Source organism: Branchiostoma belcheri, unplaced genomic scaffold, assembly GCF_001625305.1.
Source record: "Branchiostoma belcheri isolate BF01 breed outbred unplaced genomic scaffold, Haploidv18h27 scaffold60, whole genome shotgun sequence".
Taxonomy (NCBI): domain Eukaryota; kingdom Metazoa; phylum Chordata; class Leptocardii; order Amphioxiformes; family Branchiostomatidae; genus Branchiostoma; species Branchiostoma belcheri.
In genome coordinates, this window is record NW_017804243.1 from 1,182,149 (window position 1) to 1,190,079 (window position 7,931).

Genomic DNA, 7,931 nt, shown 5'->3' on the forward strand with positions numbered 1-7,931 from the left:
TGGCAAGGAATGCGTAGGAAACAATGTGAACAGCAACACTCTGGTGTCAGACGAAACAAAGCTGTCCTTTGACATGGAGGTCGGGCTTAGTTTTCCTCCTGACTAACAACGTAAACCCACAACAAACCAAATGACAAACGAGGGATGCATGCGGTTCTTTTTTTGTCGAGGATCACCGAAGGAAAATGGGCAAATGAAGGTCTGTCCCCAGAATGGTTACTTCATTATTAGCCTGCTGAAGACCCTGTGAAATTATGATTAGCTCACGTAGAACAAACATGGAAGTTTTACGTCTTTCACAGGCCACAAGGAATTTCACATCTTGTCAGTAAAATCAAACGGACAAGGTCCCAGACAGCATATTGTACAAACTACGAGAAATACAAAATGCATAAACATAGCTACATGCCTGGGAGTCTTGTGTGGTGAGATGATAAAAATTACCACATTCCAAAATCGTTCTCTGTTTCCTGTCCAATCTATCACATAATTCCTTACAATAACACTGTCTGCTGCAACTTTTACACAAAATACTAACATTTCAGAATAATTTGGTCCAGCTATTACAATATTAGGCTGAACAAGAATGTCCTGTTTTTCAGAAATGATTTTTCACAAACTATAGATCCAAGTTTATCAAACAAACGATACCAAAATGCCACAAAAAGCTCAGCTACCTGGCAAAAAAAACTGTTTTGGGTCAGGAGGCTAATACTAATAATACTTATTAATAGATGATGATGTAAAGTGATATCAAAATTATATCATATGTTGACAATACTTTCCTCATGTATCATAACATCGCAGCGGTGACCAATAGTATAAGTTCTAGCTGTGTTTCGCCTTCTGCTGCTTTGTAACCTCTCGGCACACAGAGCCTTGTCTGCTCCATAGAATTAGAAGAGCCTTTATAATCAAGTCAAGCTGTTATGTGCAAGGAGCATATTTCTGGGCCAAGTCTATTATTCTACATTGTCAGAAATTCAAAGAACTGTCACTTGCAGTTGTACATGTAATATATGGGGGTGAAAAAATGGACAAACTGTTGTTTTGTTAATATAAATTATCCAGTTTTTCTATGATTGATATCCTGTACAGTAATATTACAGGGTAGCTTCAAATAGTGACTATGCTGTACTTTGTATAACTAACTGATCGTATATTGTGCATAGTACAAATAACAACAAATGTACATGTGAAATCAGTATGTTATGGTTGAAGCATAATACATGTACTACTACAAATTGGATTGTAAACACTGAAAATGTTTTGCAAATTTTACATTTCAATTCTGAGGTAGACATACCAATGAGTTTTTCGTGTTGTTTTAACGCATTAATGACCCAAATACAGTCCATTAGCGCAACAGTATTTCCATCAATGTGAAGGCAGTGGGTTGATAATCTATTTTGAAAGGAGAGAACCACAGTAGGCAATATTTTATAATTTGCGGGGTCATTGTTCCAGCAGTTCACAGGTACGTGCTAATTTAGTGAGCTCTAATTTGTGCATCTGCACGTAGTACCTGAACCGTGGGAACTTGTAGAACAGACTTTTTTTGGCACACCCTCAAACATTTTCACTCCCTTCCCCACCCAGGAAAAATTACAGGTTTATCCAAGGGTTGGAAGTGTGTAGTCTGGTTTTGCACCTAAGTCACAACAACCTGCACAGCCATGTCGGAACCACACTTTTTTTGCGTGTGTGCACGGCAGCAACTTATAACGTTGAATAATCATAACCCTGTAGTTTGAGAATGCTGGATCTTAGCTTTCCTGTACTAGAGGATATCTAGCCGACACACGAACGGCTAGTAACCTATTTGGAAAACACTTGACGGGGTTTTTCTAGCCGAAAATTTTGGCTCAGAACATAAAATTTTGCACCCCCATCCAGCAAGATCTCACGTTCCCCAAACAAACCCCGTCAGCACTGGTCTCGGAACACTTAACGGCGACACACAGGGGGAATTCCGAGTCATGAGAAAACGTAGAGAAATTCTAGCAACAAATTTTACGTACCGTGTCAACCTAGAAAGCTCCCCAGACCGAATTTAGTAGCAGTGCAAGGTGGAAGCTCGACGTCTCTAGTGAAGCTACACAAAATCCCTCGGCGATGGTAATTTGCATAGTCGGTTTTGTTCGGAGAAAGTCGGAAGTACTCGGGATAGTCCGGAAGGGCAGTTTGAAAACACAATACGGAATGACGGAAGATCAGCGATTATGATTAACATCCCCGGTTGGCTATTTTGACCGGAATATCCGGAATCCGGAACTCTAAACCCAACAATACCGTTAAATCATGTTTGCCGGATATTCGGAAGATGATGTTGCATTCGGAAATCTTCGGAAATGGTTAGCCAAGATGGCGATCTCACAGTCATTTTGATTGGTGCAAACAACGGTAACGCTATGTGCAAAAGTTGCAGAAAAAGCATGATAATAAAACTTTATTCACAATATAATCTAATTATAGATATATTTATTCCGTAAATATCGAAAAATTGTGCTACTAATGCGTCAACTATTGCCAATAACCTCAAAAGTTGAGGAAGCCTTTGGTCTGGGCTGAGCCAATCAAATAAGTCCTAACAGTTCGATACGGCGAGTCCCTGCAGCCTCGTTTTGGACCAAGTGGCCGCCATTTTGGATGCCCTTCACCATTACCAGAGCGTCGACCTTTGCAACCGCTACGAAATACAGCAAATAAAACCTTAACTTTGACAATATGCTTGGCTCAATCATCACACGCGGTGGCCTCGGCCGGGCTCTGCTCACCATGCGGTCGCAGATTCAGCAGAGAGCGGGGATTATGTCGGAACCAGCCAAAAACCCTATGAGCGGCACGGTAAGTTACGTTCGTAACATGTAGGTCATCTTTTTCTTGCTTTGTATAATTAAAGTCGCAGATAAAGGACTCAAAAATCTTGAATGCAGTATCGAATTTTTACGTGACATGTCACAAATATTTCAGTCAAAAACAATCGACCAAATTTTATTATATACAATGTTGCAGAAGTAATTATTTGTAAACCATGTGTACTAAACCCAAAACCCACATGGGTAGATATTTGGTACACACAAAAATAATTTATGGATCTACTGTATTTTTTCAAGTGTATGCATAACCTCAGTACTTCTCTCAACTACTACTTGTCAACGAGCCGGTCCTAAATTAGATATATGTCATGACCAACTAACTGGTACATAACATGGTTTGTCTGTACCATCAATTATGTCTTGGAAACTTCAACGAAAACAACTTTTACTTTCAAAACCATAATTTGGCCAGTATGTTTAAGTCCCATAATTTCTGCTCAATTCTTTGTTAATTTCTATCACTCCTAGTTCTATAATAATTATTATGTTCCAAATAATAAATTTGCACATTTAAAATATCTAGCATGAAAAAGTGAAAGTCCAACTCATAAAAATTTAAAGCAAGTTGCAAAAGGAACATAATGAAAACAGCAGTCATTTGAAACATTTGGATTAGATATCAATTCATCGTACATTTGTATGTAGCATCAAAGATTATCCTGTCAAAAGCCCTGGCCATGTCACAGTACTAGTATGATTTACAAACCACCCAGACTTGTGTTTATGAGCTGCCTCCTATCTGCCAAAAGCAGAACTGCAACTGTGCAGATGTACACCATGCTGAAGTACAAGTACAGTACTGTAGTTGCCATGGTACATAAGAAATCTGAACACAACAGTTTATCTATCAACGCATCAATGTATCTTGTCAAAAGAAAAACGAAACTGAGTTATAAAAAATGCATTTTTGTATCAGTGAAGATATAGGCTACAGAAACACAGGGAGGCTGCTGACCTTGCTACTAGTACACGTACTTGCAAATTTCATTGATACATGTACTCTAAAAATTCTGCAAGTATTAAGTATGCCTGGCTTGATGTAGACAGACAGAAGCTGCCCAAAAAGATGGTCTCAGCATAGACAAGATTCTTGATGCTTGTGTCAATAGGAAAAATCATGACAAGGGACCAAGTTAGATTTTAGAAAGTGGTCACATTAGCCAGGTGGTGCTTATGTAGACCTGTACAGGTTAGACTGTATCTGTAATGTCTTGTATGTAATATTCTATGACTGAAGTTCTTCTCTCCCTTCTGTAGGATAAAGCTATCGGTGCCACAGCCATCATGGCGGGTGTTATGGGAATCCCTGTCTGGATCCTATGCAACTTGAAGAGATACCAGGGCAAGGAGTAAAGAAGGGGAAGAAGATGAGAAGAAGAGCGCCAACCAGCCTGAGGGAGAGACAACCACCCGTTCTCGGACAAGCCACTGTCACTACAGAATGTTTGAGGAATACGTCTTTGGACTTGCTAGAACGGAAGGTCACAGACTTGCCACCTCGCTAATGGAAACCACTAGTCTATGTCAGCAGCCATGCTCTTCTGAGTAAGGCTTCCCGATTTATTTCCAGTTGAACTACACAGCCACACTGCATTACCTAGAGCCACACTGCATTACATGATCAAGTTGTTGATTCCAGGGAGGCTTTATAAAAACAGTGTACTGAATTTTCAATTAATTGACATGAAAGTACAAATGTAACTGGTGAGACAAAGCTCATTTGTCAATCAATACAAGTTTGAAAGAATTTTCAATCTATCTTACCGGGTATTGCTTTATACATATTATATACATGTATATCATCCCATGAAAAAAACATTGTCTACAAAAAGTGAAGTAATATGACATATTTTAACTGTCCCTGTAACTGGAGGCTCTTTCCCCAGGCTGGTTTAGAAAAAGAGAACATGATTTTGAAGGGAGTCATGTTGTAAGAAAATACCTAGCCTGTGTTCTAGATTTCTGATTGAATAAATGTGTTATCTGTCCTGATCTCTCTGAGTGTGGGGTCTTCAGTCAATTCACCAAAATACTAGTACTTTACTGGGATATATATGATGCTTATTACTAACAATGCTCAAAGGCATCAGTCCTTTTTTAGGTAATGGCTAGGATTTATGGGGATACATGTATTTATGCAGTACCTATGTACAGATTCTTTATAATATAAACATGTACGTGTGAACGTTGAAATTCTCCCGAGTTCTTAATCATTCCCTTTCTATTACAGTCTGTCAACTTCACTTCCTGTATTCCATCAAAATGTTTGGCACCTCCGGTAATTTTGTCATCCATCTTGCCGTAGCTATTTTGACAGCTTAAATATGTGTAGCAAATGCAGTTCTATACAGCAGAGGTTGGTGTTCGGAGCCTCTTTCATAACGTCAAATACAGTGATATGCACGATCCATCCATCCACACATTTGGTCCATTCTCCTAGACCTTAAGGCCTCTGGCCTTGAGAAACTGACAGTCAGTAAGTGGCTTTAGAGTGCATCTTTGAGTTATTCTCTGAGCAGAGGTTTAGGCTTTGGCTTCTTTTGACATGTTTTTATCAGGCTTCCTTTTTTGTAGTGCTGGTATATTTTTCCGTCATTTCAAGTTGAAACCAACTTGCCAGTTTGATACTGTCTTGTAGATCTGCTGTGCATAAAAAGATCTGCTTCAAAATTATTTTTGGGTAGTAGTATAATATATATACATGTATATGGCCTCCTTGGTCAGTACTGACCATAGTAAAATTGTACTAGTAATTGTTAACAGCCCTGAATATGACAGTTGCCATATTGAGGCTAATATATGACGTAGTACTAGTAGTAGGCTAATGCAGTTTTATGATATGCAAGAAATGAGAAAAAGATTGGATGCTACTAAAATTGCAAGTACCAAACCCAATATTGTAAAGATGATAAAAAGATGACCAATTATGCCTTGAAGAAAACTCACTTGATTCCTGCAATTCAGGAAATGTGAAAGAAGCCATGAATTAAATTGTTGGTGCCAGACCTGTTAGAAATTTGACTGAAGGAAAAGAGCCATGATGTGATCCTCAAAGGGCATTCATCGCATATAAATGTCATATCCAACCCAGAAAGCAGAGAAAATATCTTGTTAAACTGTTCACAGCTGACGGGATATGCATTCAGATTAGCACAAGATTTTTTTGGATGCATCAATATTTGTTGTTAAGTACCTTCCCAAAAGACTAAACTCAGCCCCTCCCTCCCATATGTTAAAGAAAGTAGCACTGAAATATACTAGTACATCAAAGAAGACATTTTTATCATGGTAACGCATGTCAGGGGCTGCAATCATGAAATGAATTACAATCATGAAATGTTCGAGTTGCAGATTCCTCACATGTATCTTGCTTTTTGATATTACTCCCAAAGTTCCAATATCACAAACTCCCAAAGGCACCTGTCAGTAAAATGATAGATGAAGTTGTCTTCCCAGCTATATCTCCTGGGCTGCATACTACGTTAACTGGTATTAACCGTTTGCCATTTATCTTTAAACAGTATAAAGATATGAAAAGGAGCTTCTGTATCTAAAACTGACTACATGTATCAGCTCTTTCTTCTTTTATTAACTGTTTCCTACATAAAACAGTAGAGGGCAAGCTTCAGAACTTTCTTGATGGCTACAATTTCAAAGAGAGAGACTCCCACTGTGGACGGTTATTGACTGACAAATTAGTACAAATTACTGGGCTACTGCAACTGGCAAGATCAAACAGTGGCCATGTTGGTTGCATGTTGCCAAGAGCCATTAAAAAAAAACGACCTTTGTACTGAATGCCATCAAGGCACAATTCTGTTGTCAAGCTGGTGGCTGGTTTACAGCTACTTCATGTATCATCAATAATTTAGAGCTATCATCTAACAAGTAGTCTTTAGACAATGAAGGAAATTAATTAGTACCTGCTTACACAGACGAGGCACATGAAGTTGACAGATCGTTGTGTTTTTTTCTTTTTGTCTCAACAAAAGAAGATCAATGTGAGAAACACCTGCTCGTGGAGTGTGTTGTACCCACGATCCTTCAGTCTCCACTAGGAGGGTCCTCTAGGGTTCAAGGGCTGACAAATTCTGACGTAAAACAAGCTCCAGCAGCCAATCATGTAACAGATTATCCATCAACCCACTCAAGAACCCGCCTATGTTGTTTCCACTCCACTTAATCATTAACCCGTAGCCGTTTGGACTTCAACCTGTGCCAGACTCAGTCAGAGTGCAAGTGCACGTACGCCCTAGCTCCAACTGAAGTCATCTGACAGGATTTTCTGCAAGGATTTTCAGCAGGAAGGTTGGGAAAAAAAGATGGCCGGTGTGCTCCGAGGCAGCGTCTCGCGTCTTCTCTCCACAACAGACGCCCTACCCGTCATGAAAGCGGGGATACAGTCCGAAGCGGCTAAGAACGTCGTGACCAAGAAAGTAAGTACCTTTGCGCTGCAATCAGACATAGGATTTAATTGTAATGGCTGTGGAAAAATTCTGTCTAAAAATTGTACCACTCCCAGCAAAGCTGGTGATGTACGACGTTACGCCACACAATGTACAGCTCTAGCACATTACCTTTATCTAAAAATACCCTGTGTCATGCTTGGGGCTTGCAGCATGTACTTGTAATGGTAATTTACCAACATCATACCTCTACCTTCCTACTGTGATAAAAGAGATACCATCTACCGAATAGAGAAAAAAGGTGTACGCTAACACAGCCTTTAATAATGATACAGCTTCTCTTTTTCTGCACAAAATAGGCTAGATAGTAAGAACCTTTGCAAAACTGAATCCCCAAAAATTCTCAAATCTTTCTTATGTTCCGAGTCTGCGAGCAGACATTTCTGTTTTACAAATAGATTGAAATTCTGGTAAGCTACAATGTATTATGTAGTACATGTACTTCCTTGGTGGTTATACAGTCGTGGAGATTTCCTTTTATCCTTAGGCAGTGGGGAATATACAAACTGTGACCCCAGCACAAAACCTCACCTCTATCTTGTGCTCGCTAATGGCCAAAAGATTGATTCCCGCGGGATCACGAGAT

General features: G+C 39.4%; 1 protein-coding gene and 2 long non-coding RNA genes across 4 annotated transcripts in view; 2 read left to right on the forward strand and 1 right to left on the reverse strand.

Moving 5' to 3' along the window:
• The window catches only part of LOC109482761 (BTB/POZ domain-containing protein 7-like), a 31,093-nt gene extending 24,155 nt beyond the window's left edge, over positions 1-6,938 (reverse strand). Inside the window, exon 1 of one of the 2 annotated variants that reach the window (XM_019785598.1) lies at positions 6,803-6,938. The gene's annotated coding sequence lies outside the window, so the exon portion shown is untranslated. Of the gene's footprint in view, positions 1-2,021; positions 2,223-6,802 lie in introns of those variants that run through there. The other variant, XM_019785597.1, reaches the window with a different exon arrangement.
• On the forward strand, positions 2,612-4,871 carry LOC109482778. The gene is made up of 2 exons (XR_002140976.1): positions 2,612-2,847; positions 4,137-4,871. It is a non-coding gene; the product is annotated as an uncharacterized LOC109482778 (long non-coding RNA).
• A 115-nt stretch (positions 6,939-7,053) lies between the features above and the next one.
• Positions 7,054-7,931, forward strand: part of LOC109482779 — a 7,972-nt gene continuing 7,094 nt past the window's right edge. The window contains exon 1 of the long non-coding RNA XR_002140977.1: positions 7,054-7,315. This is a non-coding gene — a long non-coding RNA (uncharacterized LOC109482779). The remainder of the gene's footprint in view (positions 7,316-7,931) is intronic.